This window comes from Phyllobates terribilis, unplaced genomic scaffold, assembly GCF_046119375.1.
Source record: "Phyllobates terribilis strain yellow unplaced genomic scaffold, ASM4611937v1 Scaffold_11__3_contigs__length_659146591, whole genome shotgun sequence".
Lineage (NCBI taxonomy): Eukaryota > Metazoa > Chordata > Amphibia > Anura > Dendrobatidae > Phyllobates > Phyllobates terribilis.
Window position 1 is genome coordinate 215,271,758 of NW_027362771.1, and position 18,894 is coordinate 215,290,651.

Consider the following 18,894-nt stretch of genomic DNA (forward strand, 5'->3'; position numbering starts at 1 on the left):
GTCGTCCTCAGAGCCAACCTGTTCCTGCCCTGACAAAAAACTAAAGTTGTCGCTCCAATCAGGTATTTGAGTCTTATCATCGTCTTCCTCATTGTCTCCACCAACAGGAGTTACAGTTTGGGAATGAGGGTCTACATTATGGTCAGAACCTTCTGCGTCTGGTCCTGGATCCGACTCATAAAGATTCTGGGCATCAGTGCAGATCATTTCCTCGTCTGGATTCACAGAAGCGCTGGAGTCGACCTCTGATTCCCAGGCTATAGTATGAGTAAACAGCTCTGCAGACTCAACCATCTGTTCTACCTCATACTCAGACGGGCAGCTGGAGATTTGGGAGCTGTGAGGAAGCAAGTGCGATTTGGGTGACACCTTTGAGGACTGGAGTATTTGTGATGTTGAAGTTGATGTGGAGGAGAGCCCACTTAAAGGAGCACTTGATATCCGTTGAAGCACCTGCTGTTTTTGTGCCTCATCTGGAATTTGTAGCGATTGGCGTGGCCGTAAGAAAGGGATCTTATCACATTGTCCGCTAAAAGAAGTAGACATTTTAGTTTGGCTGGAAGATGGTCTTTCTTCTGCAGATGTTACTGTTGCTTTAACACCTACCCCACGGACACAACCTTTTTTCCCCTTCCCAACACGCCTATTCCCCTTTCCACCAGCAGCAGGCCTTTTTCCACTCATTTTGGTGGTTAACTAATTCACAACTCTGGAGTTGTTTGCACAAAAAAACAATGGATGGTAACCGAGCAGAGCTGAGTGGCCAAACTGTGGTATTAGGCCAAAACTATTGGCTGGGTTAGATGCAGAAAAAAATTATTTTGAATTTGCAACCTGATGGAGGTCAGTATAGATGGACTAATAGAGAAAGTCCGACACACTACTAGAAGGCCAAATATTTTTTCAGAGGTAGATGCAGAAAAAAATATATTCAGTTTGCAACCTGATGGAGGTCAGTATAGATGGACTAATACAACAAGTCCCGCACACAGCTAGAAGCCCAAATATTTTTTCAGAGGTACTGTAGATGCAGATAAAAATTATTTTTAATTTGCAACCTGATGGAGGTCAGTATAGATGGACTAATAGAGAAAGTCCGACACACTACTAGAAGGCCAAATATTTTTTCAGAGGTAGATGCAGAAAAAAATATATTCAGTTTGCAACCTGATGGAGGTCAGTATAGATGGACTAATACAACAAGTCCCACACACAGCTAGAAGCCCAAATATTTTTTCAGAGGTACTGTAGATGCAGATAAAAATTAGTTTTAATTTGCAACCTGATGGAGGTCAGTATAGATGGACTAATAGAGAAAGTCCGACACACTACTAGAAGGCCAAATATTTTTTCAGAGCTAGATGCAGAAAAAAATTATATTCAGTTTGCAACCTGATGGAGGTCAGTATAGATGGATTAATAGAACAAGACCCACACACAGCTAGAAGCCCAATATTTTTTCAGAGGTAGATGCAGAAAAAAATATATTCAGTTTGCAACCTGATGGAGGTCAGTATAGATGGACTAATAGAACAAGTCCCACACACTGCTAGAAGCCCAAATATTTTTTCAGAGGTACTGTAGATGCAGATAAAAATTAGTTTTAATTTGCAACCTGATGGAGGTCAGTATAGATGGACTAATAGAGAAAGTCCGACACACTACTAGAAGGCCAAATATTTTTTCAGAGCTAGATGCAGAAAAAAATTATATTCAGTTTGCAACCTGATGGAGGTCAGTATAGATGGACTAATAGAGAAAGTCCGACACACTACTAGAAGGCCAAATATTTTTTCAGAGGTAGATGCAGAAAAAAATATATTCAGTTTGCAACCTGATGGAGGTCAGTATAGATGGATTAATAGAACAAGACCCACACACAGCTAGAAGCCCAATATTTTTTCAGAGGTAGATGCAGAAAAAACTATATTCAGTTTGCAACCTGATGGAGGTCAGTATAGATGGACTAATACAACAAGTCCCACACACAGCTAGAAGCCCAAATATTTTTTCAGAGGTACTGTAGATGCAGATAAAAATTAGTTTTAATTTGCAACCTGATGGAGGTCAGTATAGATGGACTAATAGAGAAAGTCCGACACACTACTAGAAGGCCAAATATTTTTTCAGAGGTAGATGCAGAAAAAAATATATTCAGTTTGCAACCTGATGGAGGTCAGTATAGATGGATTAATAGAACAAGACCCACACACAGCTAGAAGCCCAATATTTTTTCAGAGGTAGATGCAGAAAAAACTATATTCAGTTTGCAACCTGATGGAGTTCAGTATAGATGGACTAATAGAACAAGTCCCACACACTGCTAGAAGCCCAAATATTTTTTCAGAGGTACTGTAGATGCAGATAAAAATTAGTTTTAATTTGCAACCTGATGGAGGTCAGTATAGATGGACTAATAGAGAAAGTCCGACACACTACTAGAAGGCCAAATATTTTTTCAGAGGTAGATGCAGAAAAAAATATATTCAGTTTGCAACCTGATGGAGGTCAGTATAGATGGACTAATACAACAAGTCCCGCACACAGCTAGAAGCCCAAATATTTTTTCAGAGGTACTGTAGATGCAGATAAAAATTATTTTTAATTTGCAACCTGATGGAGGTCAGTATAGATGGACTAATAGAGAAAGTCCGACACACTATTAGAAGGCCAAATATTTTTTCAGAGGTAGATGCAGAAAAAAATATATTCAGTTTGCAACCTGATGGAGGTCAGTATAGATGGACTAATAGAGAAAGTCCCACACACTGCTAGAAGGCCACATATTTTTTCAGAGGTAGATGCAGAAAAAAATATATTCAGTTTGCAACCTGATGGAGGTCTATATAGATGGATTAATAGAACAAGTCCCACACACAGCTAGAAGCCCAATATTTTTTCAGAGGTAGATGCAGAAAAAAATATATTCAGTTTGCAACCTGATGGAGGTCAGTATAGATGGACTAATAGAACAAGTCCCACACACTGCTAGAAGCCCAAATATTTTTTCAGAGGTACTGTAGATGCAGATAAAAATTAGTTTTAATTTGCAACCTGATGGAGGTCAGTATAGATGGACTAATAGAGAAAGTCCGACACACTACTAGAAGGCCAAATATTTTTTCAGAGGTAGATGCAGAAAAAAATATATTCAGTTTGCAACCTGATGGAGGTCAGTATAGATGGACTAATAGAACAAGTCCCACACACTGCTAGAAGCCCAAATATTTTTTCAGAGGTACTGTAGATGCAGATAAAAATTAGTTTTAATTTGCAACCTGATGGAGGTCAGTATAGATGGACTAATAGAATGATGCTATGCCCAAAAGATTTTACTTCACTAGGTGCAGTAAAAAAATTGGTATTCTATACACAGGTGGTATATCTTGCAACACAGATAGGCTACTCCACTGACTAACACACTCTGCAATAGGCCAAAAAGGATTAGCTTTGCTAGATTCAGCCAAATGCTGTGAAAAAAACTTGCACAGCACTGGCACAGACCTGCCTGGCAAAAACTGATAGGAACTCATGTAACCTAGTCCTGAAAAGGACTGCAATTACAATTAGTCTTTACTCCCACAACCGATCTATTTAAGAGCACAGACCTGCCTGATAAAAGTCGTAGGAAATGCTGTAACCTAGTCCTTAAAAGGACTGCAATCACAACTATTCCCTACTCCCAAGCTATCTGTATATTTGTGCGAAAATTGGCTTGAAATTAACAAGGTATAGCGCACACAGCAACAGCGGTGCCGTCTAACACGCAGCTGCAGCAGTGAGAAAATGGTGGCGACGGGGAAAATGGCTTGGTCTTATAGGGCAAGGACATGTGACATACACTGCCAATGACACATGCCCTTGCTTGTGTGAAAAAAAGCACTTCGCTCCGTGTGTGCGCTGCTGATAGGCTGACAGATTGCACCTCCCCACTGTAAATGCGGGAAAGAGAAAAAAAAATGGAGATCTTCATTGTTCCTGTAGAGATCCATCCCCTGCCCCTCCCCCCACCCCGCTGTACACTCAAACTGCGTATTAACATTAATTTTCATCATTACTGAGAAAAAATCCAGTTATGATTTTGGTGCACGAACAGTTATCGAACATAACCTCGAACAGCCAAATTTTTCTCAAATTGTTCGTGTTCGCCGAACGGCTCGAACACCGCCCAAAACAGCTCGAATTTGAGATTGGCGAACAGTTCGAGTAGAACAACGCTCATCTCTAGACAGTACCCTGTCAGCACGTTTTTACATATGGAGGTATTGTTATAACTGTAAAGACCCTTGTTCCCCCATCAAAATTATATCTTTTTCCTAGCGATTCCATTTGTCAGTCCTGAGCAATCTAGCAGAGAAGCAATATGCAATATACAATTAAGAAAATGTGCTCCAGAATTGCTATTTTGTGGTAATGCAAGTATTTACTAAAGCAGATATGCTAGAAAAAATGCAGGCCCTCTTTATTGAACAGCTGCCAACTTTGCCTAAACTCAGTCTTTAGTGACAATTTCTATACAATGGTAATGAAAATACTGTACTGTAATACTGTATGCGTACCTAGGACTTACCTCAGACATAGCCATCGCTCAGCAAGTGCAATGGATACAAAATGTCTACACACCCATGTTAAAATGCCAGGTTTTTGTCATGTAAAGAATCAAACCAAAAGAATCCTTTCAGGACTTTTTCCACCTTTAATGTCGCCCATAATCTGTACAAAACTATTGAAAAATAAATGGGGCACTCACTATGGGTGAAAGAAAGGCGATTTCGGCATCTAAACAGGAAAGGGTTCTTTACAGTCAGAGCAGACAGACTGTGGAATGCCGACCACAAGAGGTAGTGATGGCCGACACTATAACAGCTTTCAAAAAATGGCTGGATGATTTCCTCAATACAAATAACATTGTGCGTTATAGTTAAATTAGTGACAAAATGTACAATTGGGGGAGGAAGGTTGAACTTGATGGACCAAGGTACTGTTATGTTCTGCTACCAGAGCTAAGGAAAGAGAGGAGATCTGTCCCTACGATAGAACTCAGCTGAATTGAATCCCTACGATGTAACAGGGAACCTGATCCTGCGATCAGACCTGCTAAAGTCCTAAGCTAGTCTGTACGGAGACCTATAGATGTGGGGAAGGAATCCCTACAAGTACTAAGGACTGGGAGGAAAATTGGACACCTCCTAACAGAAATAGTAGCAGACAGATGAACAAACAAAATATATAGAACATAGAGGTCCGTAGACCAAGCAAACTAACAGAGTTAGATACAGAGCACAGGCTAGCTAGAAAGTAGTTATACAATGGAGTCCAGCAAAGCCAGAAGGGCGGAGCAGGATTAAATAGGCCAACAAGGTCATGTGACCAGCAAAGGAAAAAACCTAAGAGCAAGGTTCTAACAGGTACCTATCAACCTATGTAACTATGTAAAAAATCTGAAATAAAAAATAATAAAATAAATAATATGGTTACATAAGTGTGAACACCCTCATATAATTAGGGATGTGGTTGTGTTCAGAATCACATTTAAACTCATGTTAACTAGTCAGTTGCCATCATTTACAGTGATTCTTATTAAAGGGGATCTGTCAGTAGGATCAGCAATCTTAAGCTGTCTATATGGGCATGTACATAGGTCATAGGAAGCTGAATACAATTATGAATACGATCCAATATGTTATTCCAGAAATATCCATATTTTTGTTATATGTAAATGAGATATTCAGGACTATGGACGGGACACTGATCTGCATGAGAATCTGCCTCCAGAGCTTTTTGTATATGAAAGGGGTGTTACCAGTGTGAGACAAGTAACTAACATAGAGGTAGAAAGAGAGCAATCAGCTCACCTACCCGGTGCACGGCTACGACACTCCAAGAGTGGTAGCAATAGCCATCCAAGAAGAAAGCCGACACTCACTTCTTCAAAAAAACGGTGCTTTATTAATCCAGAGAAGTAGATAAAAACAATGGTGATAAAATAGCGGCACAAAAATCAAATGGCAAGGAGGGACACATACAAGTTCAAGGCAACACGTTTCTGACCTACATGGTCTGAGCCTGAAAAGTACAGTTTTATTGAACAAGTGAGTGTTTTCTACAAGTAACCAACACAGAACAGTAGAACTGAACTTTGTCTCATAGCAAGCACGTTAGCAGCTGCAGCTCTCACAGCTCTGCTGTATTGCAACACTGTCTGCCTGTGAGATGGAAGCTGAAGCTGAGAGGAACCTGCAGCTCTGTCAGGTATAATCACACACAGGTCTGCAGTGAGATCAGGAGAGCAGAGAACGGCCATTACATATCACACCCTCCCATGAGGCAGATTTTGTTGCAGAATTGTCTACAGTCAATTCCAAGCATCTGAGTAAGTTTTGGTGGATACATTTCCATAACAAAATCTGACTGTAGTCCTATACTTACTCGCCACAGTCTTCACCTTCTATCGGCACAGTGGCGCCATCTCGTGACCACATCTTCTGACTGGTCATAACATTAAACAAATGAGGTAGAAGACGAGGAGATAAGACTCATATATATATATATATATATATATATATATGTTCTAGGAAACACCACCCATGTAGTGATAGACAATAGGTAACCATATTAAATTGTATGCCTGCTGGATCATTTGGATAGACCAATCGGAGAAGAACCAAACCAATGAGAGAAGAACCAAATACCGTATATTCCGGCGTATAAGACGACTTTTGAAGACTGAAAAATCTTCTGTCTAGTCTGGGGTCGTCTTATACGCCGGTAATGCTTTTGAACTTTCAGAAATTGACATGCGGGGATACTCTGGGGGTGTTAATAAGCTGCCGTGGCCGTATCCCTGCCATGTCGGAGTTAATATAAGGTGGAGGGAGTTAAAATACGGCGGCGGTAGGTCCAGACAGTCAGCGCTTCTGTGCTGAAACGGACACATCGCTGCGTATTCCCAGCTCCGGACACAGCGCAGGGCTTCTGTGCCGACAGCTTTCACTTGTCACAGAAGCGCTGCGCTGTGTCCGGAGCTGGGAAGTTCGCATCGCTTCTGTGACAATATATGAAAAGCCGGCAATTCAGCAGCGGCATAAGCCGGCACCCGACAATTTAGAATAGAAAGAATAGAGCTTCACACATAGATTAGATAGATAGAAACATGTCAGTCCCATATATATGAAGTACAGTGACAGTATTGCTTACTGTACTTGTCATTTAGTGTAAAGGATTTATTAAAACAAATAATAGTGTTTTCATGCACCGTCTCTTTAAAAAAGCCGGCCGGCAATTCAGCATCTGTACCCGACAATTTATAACAGACAGAATAGAGCATCACACATAGATTAGATAGATAGAAACATGTCAGTCACATATATATGAAGTACAGTGATAGTGTTGATTACTGTACTTGTCATCTAGTGTTAAAATAACGGATTTATTTAAAAAAAAAATTGGCGTGGGGTTCCCCTTAATTTTAGTCTCTAGCGGAGGTTAAGCAGACAGCTGGGGCAGATGTTTGAAGCCTGGAAAGGGGGTAATACCCACGGAGCTTCCCAGGCTACTAATATCAGCCCCCAGCTGAATACATAGCCTTTACTAGCTATTAAAATGGGGGACCCCCCAAAAAAAATGACGTGGGGTCCCCCTTAATTTAATAGCTAGCAAAGGCTAGGCAGACAGCTGGGGGCTGATATTAATAGCCCAGGAAGGGAGCCATGAATATTGGCCCCCTCCCAGGCTAGAAACACCAGCCGTCAGCCGCCCCAGAAATGGCGCATTCATAGGATGCGCCAATTCTGGCACTTAGCCTCGCTCTTCCACGCTGCCCTGGTGCGGTGGCAGGGGGTAATAGGGTTGGGGTTCATGTCAGCTTATAATGCCAGCTGACATCAAGCCCAGGTTAGTAATGGAGAGGCGTCTATAAGACACCCCCATTACTAACCCCATAGTCAAAGTTACAAAAAAACACAAACACCCAGAATAAAGTCCTTTAATTGAAATAAACACACAATTCTTTATTGTTCTAAATTAAACCATACTTACCGTCACACCCATTCCAGCTGAAGCCAACGATCTCCTGCAATAAAAGTAAAATAATAAAGCAACCTCATCCTTACCTTTCCATGGTTCCCAGGACCGATCCAGCTCTGCTACATCGAGATGACAGGCTGGACCGCAGCAGAACGCTGCCATCCAGCCTGTCATCCCGCAGACACTGAGAAGCGCAGGCATGCTTGCGCTCCTCAGTGTCTGGCTGTGACGGCATAAAGATGAGCCGACAATGAACTCAGCTCACCTCCTGGACGTCCGTCACTGACAGCGTGGGAAACTTCTACTGCGCATGCGGGGAGCAGGAGAATTTTCCCACGCTGTCAGTGACGTGCATGAGGTGAGCCGAGTTCATTGGACATGATCTCGGCTCATCTGGATGCCGTCACAGTCAGACACTGAGGAGCACAAGCATGCCTGCGCTTCTCAGTGTCTGCCGCATGGCAAGCTGAACGGCAGCGTTCTGCTGCGGTGCAGCCTGTCATGTGAATGTAGCAGAGCTGGACCGGTCCTGGGAACCATGGAGAGGTAAGGATGAGGTTGCTTTATTATTTTACTTTTATTGCAGGAGATCGTTGGCTTCAGCTGGAATGGGCGTGACGGTAAGTATGGTTTAATTTAGAACAATAAAGAATTGTGTCTTTATTTCAATTAAAGGACTTTATTCTGGGTGTTTGTGTTTTTTTTAATTACTTTACTAGAAATTCATGGCGGTCATGTCTAATATTGGCGTGACCCCATGAATTTCGGGCTTAGGGTCAGCTGATAATGCCAAGCTGGCCTTAACCCCTTTATTACCCAGTGAGCCACCGCACCAGGGCCCTGGATGAGTTGGGTACAGCGCCAGAAGATGGCGCTTCTATGAACGCGCCATTTTCCGGGGTGGCTGCGGACTGCAATTTGCAGCGGGGGGGGGCCAGAAAGCTTGGGTCTCCCTGCGCTGCAGATTCCAGCCCCCAGCTGCCTAGTTGTACCTGGCTGGACACAAAAATAGGGCGAAGCCCCACGTCTTTTTTTTTTAATTATTTCATGAAATAATTTTAAAAAAAAGGGCTTCCCTATATTGTTGTGTCCGGCCAGGTACAAATAGGCAGCTGGTGGTTGGGGGCAGCCCGTTCCTGCCTGCTGTACCTGGCTGGACACAAAAATATGGCGAAGCCCCACGTCAACATTTTTGGGAAAAATTAATTACAAAATTAATAATAATTTAGGGACTGCATCTTTATTAACCCCTCAATTGTCATTTATTGTTAAAATAAAGGATTTTTTAAAAAGAAAATTGGCGTGGGATCCACCATCATTATAGTCTCTAGCGGAGGTTAAGCAGACGGCTGGGGCAGATGTTTATAGTCTGGGAAGGGGGTAATACCCACGGAGCTTCCCAGGCTACTAATATCAGCCCCCAGCTGAACACCTAGCCTTTACTAGCTATTAGAATGGGGGACCCCCCCAAAAAATGACGTGGGGTCCCCCCTATTTTAATATGTTTATGAGTGACAGTTTTCCTGCTATATACCTGCATGTCATAAGAATTTAAATTAAAAAAGGACCATGTTAAATTCAAATCTGTTTTTTTTTATTTTTACCGGTGTTTGGTATGCGTTGGAAAAGGGGTAGTCTTATACGGTGAATATATCCTAAACTCTATATTTTAACAGGAAAGTAGGGGGGTCGTCTTATACACCAGGTCGTCTTATACGCCGGAATATACGGTAAGTTGTCTAGACAGAAAATAATGTGAATTAAAATACCTTTATTGTAAATACTAGTGTTGAGCGAGCACTAAAATGCTCGGGTGCTCGAAGCTCGGGCCGAGCTCGCCGTGATACTCGGGTGCTCGACCCGAGCAACGAGCCCAATGTTAGTCTATGGGAGACTCGAGCATTTTTGCGGTGGCACCCCCGGCAGTCTTTTAAATGCCTAACAAGTGCCCAAAACGATAGTGACAGTGCTCAAATGACATGGGGACAGCATGGGGATCGCCCCAGGAAGAATTTCTAACTCCCAGGTCACTGCTGTCAACAACGTGGTCAGAGGTATTAAGCCACTTTTACAGGCTCACAATAAAATGTTCAAAAACGAAAGTGAAACTTTTTTCCTGTGAAATATGTTAAGGAACATCCTTTCCAGGGTAAACACTTGTGTATAAGTTAAAATAAATGACCAAAAACAAAAATACTCCTCCACATCTTCGGCTATGTTCACAAGTAGCATTTTTTATGCGTTTTTGCACTTTTGTATTGCTTTCAACTATGACAAATGCATTCACCGTGAAATGTCATTTTAACATTTTACCACCTTATCTGGCCATGTGCTGTGTGACACATGCATAAAGTGCTGAAAAGACAAGGGAACAGCATGGGGAAGACCCCTGGAAGCATCTCTGACTCCCAGGTCACTGTCTAAAAGTGTGCCCATCATAAGTGATCCTTACCGCATCAGAAGATGCAGACTTGCAACTATCCCCATGCAAGTTCTAGTCCCAGGGCAGTGTTCAATTGTACCTCCCCCATTCCTTGCAATACAAGCTCAAGTATGCAGCCTGCCACCCACCCACCCCCAGGCTGCAATACCATACTGCTTGCTTGCTTGAAATTGGGCCTTTTAGGCATGTGGAGGCGGAATCTGGCCACCACGTCATGGCTGTGTTGGCGGCCTGGAATCCATACTCAGTCCCCAGCCGCCCGGCGGCCGGGTGTCCATACTCGGTCCCCAGCTGCCCCGCGGCCGGGTGTCCACACACGGTCCCCAGCCGCCTGGGGGCAGCCGGGTGTCCATAAACGGTCCCCAGCCGCCCCTATTTCTCCTTGGAACATCCCCCCACACACTTTTCTTAGCCCGGCCTGCTTTAGGCAGCATTGGACGAGCCCACCAGAGAACCAGACTCCTCCGGTGGGCCCTGACTTCTCCATCGGTGGAGTTGAGAGTGCCAAGGTGAGGAGCATGATGATGATGACAGAAGTTAGCATCTGCTATGTTTTCTTTTAATGCAAGTGTAAGTGTGCAGCCTGCCACCCACCCACCCCCAGACTGTAATTCCATACTGCTAGCTTGCACTTGAAATGGGGCCTTTTAGTTTGGAGGAGGCCGAAGCTGGCCACTACCTCATGGCTGCTTCGGCAGCGAGGTATCCATACTCAGTCCCCAGCCGCCCATATTTGTCCTGGTGTGCCTTATACATAAGATTAAGCGTGTATACCAAAACATTACCTGTGCCCTCCCCAGTGCATTTAGTGGGAAGGAGAGCCTATTCCGCTGTAGTGTGTGCATGCCAAACCCCTGTTCATGGTACATGCGAAGATGCCTCCCACCTTGCACCTGTCGTTGCAGACTTGCAACTATCCCCATTCAAGTCCTTGTCCCAGGGCAGTGTTCAATTGTACCTCTCCCATTCCTTGCAATGCAAGCGCAAGTATGCAGCCTGTCACCCACCCACCCCAGGCTGCAATACCATACTGCTTGCTTGCACTTTAAATTGGGCCTTTTAGGCATGTGGAGGCGGAATCTGGCCACCACGCCATGGCTGTGTCGGCGGCCTGGTATCCATACTCAGTCCCCAGCCTCCTGGTGGCCGGGTGTCCCCACTTGCTCCCCAGCCTCCAGGGGGTGGCCGGGTGTCCATACTCGGTCCCCAGCCACCCCTATTTGTCCCAGTAACCTTTCCCACACTTTTCTTAGCCTGGCCTGCTTTAGGGCAGCATTGGCCGAGCCCACCGGACTATCAGACTCCTCCGGTGGGCCCTGGCTTCTCCATCAGGGGAGTTGAGAGTGCCAAGGTGAGGAGCATGATGAGGATGATAGAAGTTAGCATCTGCTTTGATTTGTTGTAATGCAAGCGCATGTATGTAGTAGCGGCTAGGCCTGAGGTGGTCAGCGTTTTGGTGCATATCCTACCTCCTCCGAGGATTGCTGGATGTTTTCCTGCTACTATCCAAGTTCTATGACTCCCATTAAAACAAAGCTTCAGGTGATAAATGATGGATGAGGTAGTGGCAAAGGAGAAAGAGCAGGAGGAACAGGGACCATTCACATCAATATCAGGCCAGTCAACGAGATATCTCTTGTAGGATATGTTTCTGTAACAAAAGGAGCGGTTCGGCTACACAGTTATAGGGCATACAGTGAGTGCAATGCCTACCAAAAATTTCGAGCCACTCCAATGCCCCTTGGAAATGACATGGAGGTCAGAGGGTTCTAACTAAACCTTTTTTTCCATTTATAGCAACTGGGTCTCCCGTGCACTGTTGGCCTAAGCAGTGAATGGAAGGCTTTCCAAAAATTATGAGGAACTGCAATGCCCCTTACAAGAGCCGTGTGTGGCACCCCAGGGGTCTGGTCACCACAGTAATAGAGATATTACGTCGGAGAGCAAGTGGGAGGTTTCCTGGTCAGGATCCCTTAAACATGCAACATCCTCCTGCCCCAATCCTGGGAGGTGAGATTTCTGCCCTTATAAACTGGATCTGGGGCGGGGTTGAGTGAGTCAGAGAACAGTCAGAGTCAGAGTGAGAGCAAGGGAAAGTAACAGCAAGGAGCTCTGTAGGAGCTAGGAGCTAAAGACCAGGGGCTGGAAGCTGAGCAGAGCTCGCCCCGGCAGAAGACAATAGGAACCGGACACAGGAGTCCGAAGCTGTGAGGACTTATATATCCAGCAGCAGAAACCTGCCGACAGGGGATTTCAGGTCCTCTGGCCATAGAAGCCCGGAGGCTCAGTCACAAGCAAGGGACCAGCACCGCCATCATGGAGCGGAGGCTAACAGAAGGCCCCAAGTCACCAGCCATAGGGGTGAGCACTACACGGTACACTCAGGGACGTGGGCTACTTCTACCCGCTTAAAGCAAGGTAGCCAGGAAGAGAGCAGACAGACGGGGAGGCCTACAACTCCACCTGGCCCGGGGAACTCCTGCTTGCTCACAGACCGACCAGGCCTCTTATGCTAGCCAGTACTCCCGGGAGGGTCTACCTTATAATCATCAGTAAAGACCCTGAACTGCACTGCAAAGACTCTGAGTCATTCCTGCTGTGCTCGTGCACCATCACCCCCATCATCCACACTCACTGCCCTGAGGCTATACTCCTCCCGAGGGGAGCTATTCCCATTCTATGCTGCGCACACAACACCAGCCTTAGTGGTCTGCCTTGCAGCGGTGGTACTCCCTGACCGCAATCCACGGGTGGCGCAGTCGGACAATTAACCTCAAAACCTAAGAAAGACTGCCACTGGTTTGACCAGCCTGAGCCACGGGACCGGGTCACCGCAACGGAGACTACAGACCCCAGAGACCCGGCACCGGGTATCCCACACACGTGTACACACGGCCCAGGGGGCGCGTCACATGCAGTACAGTATATTACAAACATAAGTCCCATTATTGGGGAGTGGGTGTCCCATAGCATTTGCTTATGCTTTCCAAGCAAAAGCTGCCAAAAATTAGGACGGAGCAACTTGCAATGCCCCTTACAAGAGCCATGCAGTACAGCATATTACAAACATAAGTCCCATTATTGGGGGGTGGGTGTCCCATAGTATTTGCTTATGCTTTCCCAGCAAAAGCTGCCAAAAATTAGGAGGGAGCAACTTGCAATGCCCCTTACAAGAGCCATGCAGTACAGCATATTACAAACATAAGTCCCATTATTGGGGAGTGGGTGTCCCATAGTATTTGCTTATGCTTTCCCAGCAAAAGCTGCCAAAAATTAGGACGGAGCAACTTGCAATGCCCCTTACAAGAGCCATGCAGTACAGCATATTACAAACATAAGTCCCATTATTGGGGAGTGGGTGTCCCATGGTATTTGCTTATGCTTTCCCAGCAAAAGCTGCCAAAAATTAGGACGGAGCAACTTGCAATGCCCCTTACAAGAGCCATGCAGTACAGCATATTACAAACTTAAGTCCCATTATTGGGGAGTGGGTGTCCCATAGTATTTGCTTATGCTTTCCCAGCAAAAGCTGCCAAAAATTAGGACGGAGCAACTTGCAATGCCCCTTACAAGAGCCATGCAGTACAGCATATTACAAACATAAGTCCCATTATTGGGGAGTGGGTGTCCCATAGTATTTGCTTATGCTTTCCCAGCAAAAGCTGCCAAAAATTAGGACGGAGTAACTTGCAATGCCCCTTACAAGAGCCATGCAGTACAGCATATTACAAACATAAGTCTCATTATTGGGGAGTGGGTGTCCCATAGTATTTGCTTATGCTTTCCAAGCAAAAGCTGCCAAAAATTAGGACGGAGCAACTTGCAATGCCCCTTACAAGAGCCATGCAATACAGCATATTACAAACATAAGTCCCATTATTGGGGAGTGGGTGTCCAATAGTATTTGCTTATGACTTGCAACCAAAAGCTGCCAAAAATAAGGACGGAGGAACTTGCAATGCTGGCACCCTGGTGGTATAGTGGTGGTGGAGGCTGAGGATAAGGAGAGGAAGATTAAACAGCCGAAACGAGGAAGCGTATACCCATGTGTGGGTGTGAAGCGGTGCATGTGAATACACCTCCCGAAATAACACAGTGGATTTGACTTTATGTTACTCTGCTGTCATTTGGTGGTGATGAGAAGTCTGGCCCAATCCAGCCCTTGTTCATTTTGATAATAGTCAGCTTGTCAGCATTGTCAGTTGACAGGCGAGTGCGCTTATCAGTTATAATTCCCCCAGCGGCACAAAAAACACGCTCCGATAACACGCTAGCGGCAGGGCAGGCCAGGACCTCCAAGGCGTACAGAGCGAGTTCATTCCAAGTGTCCAGCTTGGATACCCAATAATTAAAAGGCACAGAGGAATCACGGAGGACGCTGGTACGATCGGCAAGGTACTCCCTCACCATCTTTTGAAACTTTCCACTCCTTGTGAGAGTACCCCGCGCCTCAGGGCCTGTAAGCTGGGCGGGTGTCAGAAAACTGTCCCAGAATGTTGACAGTGTTCCCCTGCCTCTGCTGGATTGGAGTTGCATCTCTCTCGCCTGTACGCCTTGGTTGGGCAACGAACTGTGACCTCTGCCGCTAGCGTGTTCAGATGGGAATTTTTTTAAGAGTTCTGCAGCAAGGGCCTTCTGGTATTGCCCCATTTTTGTAGACCTCTCCACCTCAGGAATAAGAGAGTGAAAGTTTTCCTTGTAGCAGGGGTCTACAAGTGTCACCAACCAGTAATGACTGTCACCCAACATTTTGACAACGCGAGGGTCACGGTTAAGGCAGCGTAACATAAAGTCAGCCATGCGTGCCAGACTGGTAACGGGCAAGATTTCCGTGTCCTCACCAAGATGACGACTGACCATGCTCTCCTCCTCCTCCTCTTCCTCCTCCCCCCTGTCCTCAGGCCACCCACGCTGAACCGACGGTATGACACTTGTACTGGTACTACCGTCTACAACGCATGATAGCAGCTCCTGTTCTTCCTCCTCCTCCTCCTCCTCTCCCTCATTGTCCCCCAATGCACGTTGGGATGAGATGAGGCTGGGCTGTGTGTAATCGCCCGCTACGGCTTCTTGATCCATCTCATCATACTCTGGCTGCAATGCCTCCTCTTTAATTCTCTGCAGAGAGCGTTGCAAAAGACAGACAAGTGGGATGCTGACGCTAATGATGGCGTCTTGGTGGACTCCACAAAGTTTGTCAGGATGGTACATATGTCAGACATCCAGGTCCACTCCTGAGGTCTTATGTGTGGAGTCTGACCTGAATATCGACGGCCTTGTTGCAGCTGGTACTCCACAACTGCTCTCTTCTGCTCACAAATCCTTTGCAACATGTGGAGGGTAGAGTTCCAACGTGTGGGGACATCACACACCAGTCGGTGTGCCGGAAGCTGCAAACGCTGCTGCAACACAGCAAGGGCGGCGGAAGCTGTAGCCGACTTGCGAAAATGAGCTGACAGGCGGCGTACTTTCACGAGCAGATCTGGCAACTCGGGGTATGATTTAAGAAACCGCTGAACCACGAGGTTAAGCACATGAGCCAGGCATGGTACATGTGTGATCTCACCTCACCTCAGAGCCGCCACCAGATTACGGCCATTGTCACACACGACCATGCCGGGATGTAGGTTCAGCGGTCTCAGCCACAGATCTGCCTGCTCTTTCACAGCTGTCCACAACTCACAAGCAGTGTGAGGTTTATCACCTAAGCTTATGAGTTTCAGCACAGCCTGTTGCCGCTTGGCGGAGGCAGTACTGCAATGCTTCCAGCTTGTAACTGATGTGGTGATATCTGAGATGGAGGCTGAACATGAGGAGGAGGAGGAGGATGCGCAGGAGCTGTACACTGTGGGGGCAACTCTGACTGACATAGGGCCCACAATCCTCGGTGTGGGGAGGATGTGTTCCGTCCCAAGGTCCGACTGGGTCCCGGCTTCCACTATGTTTACCCAGTGTGCCGTCAGAGAGATGTACCATCCCTGGCCACAAGCACGTGTCCGTTGTCAGGTGGACTCTCCCAGTAACTGCATTGTTGAGGGCACGGCAGATGCTTTGGGACACGTGCTTGTGTAGTGCGGGGATGGCACACTGGGCAAAATAGTGTCGGCTGGGGACCGAGTACCGAGGTACGGCCACCGCCATAAGATTGCGGAAGGATTCCGTCTCCACCAGCCTAAAAGGCAGCATTTCCAATGCAAGCAGTCGTGAAATGTGCAAATTTAGGACTGTGGCCTGTGGGGCGTTAGCTGCGAATTTCCGCTTTCGTTCAAAGGTCTGGGATATGGACAATTGAACGCTGCGGTGGGACGTGGACGTGGACGTTGATGCTGTTTCTTGAGAAACTGCCATAACAAGTGAAGACTGAGAGGAGGGGGCATCTTTACATGCAGTATGGACAGGGGATTGCCTTGCACACACAACAGGGGGTTCTATTGTTCTATTGCACGCACAACAGTGGAAGAAGCAGTGGTGACACCCGCTGACACTGGTCGTGGACCCTGGGTTTCGCCCCACAAAGTCGGGTGCTTTGCTGCAATGTGCCTGATCATGCTGGTGGTGGTCAGGCTGGTAGTTTTGTCACCCCTGCTGATGCTGGCATGGCAGGTGGAACATATGGCCTTTTTGGGGTTATCAGCAGAGTCTTTAAAAAAATTTCAGACTCTGGAAGACCTACCACTTGTACTGGCAACGTCCCTCGTGTTGGTGTTACGGGGAACGGTTGCCTGCCTTCTGTCTGCAGCCACCACACTGCTTCTTCCTGCCTGTTGGGGTACTCTGCCTCCCTCCCCCTGTGTGCTGCAGGCCTCACTCTGCATGTCCTCCTTCCAGGTTGGGTCAGTTACTAGATCATCCACCACCTCCTCCTCTTCCACTTGCGCACCACGATCCTCCTCCACACTTCCTGGCAATTGTATCTCGTCATCGTCCACCTCTTGTGACAGATTGCCAACATCGACTTCCTGTGGCCGTGTCTGTTCAAATATTTGGGCATCGCAACATGGGATCTCCTCTTCCACCACTTCAAGCGTATCAGGCGAGGAGCCCAAATATGGAAATGGACCAGTGAACAGCTCTTCAGAGTGTCCAAGTGTGGGATCACTTGCTGTCTGATGACACTCGGCATGGTGGGAGGAAGGAGCATCAGGGTGAGGAGGAGTATGCGGTCGAGACTCACGGCTACTAAGAGTTGACCGTGTGGAAGACAGACCGGAGGTGGTGGTGCCCAGGTAACTGGAAGTATTATCTGCTATCCAATTAATAACCTGTTCACACTGATCAGTTATCAATACTGGTGTTGTTCTGTGCTTCCCTAGTAATTCGGTCAAGAAGTGGGAGCGAGAAGATGTGGCTGTTGGTTGTGGCACATTTTCACCTTGGCCACGGCCCCGTCCTCTGCACGCACCATCACCAGAATGTCCCTTGCCACGCGCCTTGCCCATTGTAAATGAAGTAAAATAGCTTACACTTGCACTATCAATGGAAAAAGGGTAATAAAGAGTAGATTAGAACCGTGGAAGAGGAAAACCACAGTTATTGTTTACTGGGGTATACCACACTTTTTTAAATAGAGATATTTGCGGCTGAACAGTGAGCGACACACTCAAACTGCTTTTTTTTTAGATGCCAAAGGCCCAAAACTGGATAGTACAGCGATTTGACCCATGGAACTGCGAAACCACACTGGGATGTCGGGCCTACACAAGACTATTTTCAACAGATATATTTTTGTGTCACAACAGTCAGGAGACACTACTGTTTTTCTTTACGGAAAAAACTACCAAAACCTGAATAATAGAGATTTTTTACCGTGGGATGGCAAAACCACAGTTATTGTTTACTGGGGTATACCACACTTTTTTAAATAGAGATATTTGCGGCTGAACAGTGAGCGACACACTCAAACAGTTTTTTTTTAGATACAAATAGCCCAAAATGGATAATGCAGAGGTTTGAACCGTGGAAGTGCAAAACAACACTTCTGTTTCTCTAGCCTACACCAGACTATTTTCAACAGTTATATTTGTGTCTGAAAAATCAGAGACACACTTTTTTATTTTTTTTTGGGGGGGGGGGGACACCAAAAGGTTAATAAGACGGGTATTTGTACAGTGTGAAGGAGGAAAAAAAAAGGAGGATTTAGATGAAAAAAAAAGGATTTTTCCTGGCCCACGACACCTGGTGCTAAGTCCAGCAATTTCAGCAACTGGAGCACACAGGACTGTAATGCAGCGTTTGCTGGTATAACCACTGTGTCTCCTATACAGCCTGCCTGCCTGGTATCTGGGATGGATATTAGTCCTGAAAAGGACTGTTTGTTTGTTCTGGCAGCCTTTACAGACCCTACACTAACTATTTCGCAGTTTATATCTCTCCCTAAATCAGCAGCGCTGTCCCTACACTGTCTAATTCGGAGTGACTGTGTCCAA

At 46.0% G+C, this 18,894-nt stretch overlaps 1 protein-coding gene across 2 annotated transcripts in view; it reads left to right on the forward strand.

Annotated features, from left to right (window-relative positions):
* Positions 1-18,894, forward strand: part of TMEM117 (transmembrane protein 117) — a 472,767-nt gene that overhangs the window by 348,129 nt on the left and 105,744 nt on the right. The gene's annotated exons all lie outside the window — the stretch shown is intronic.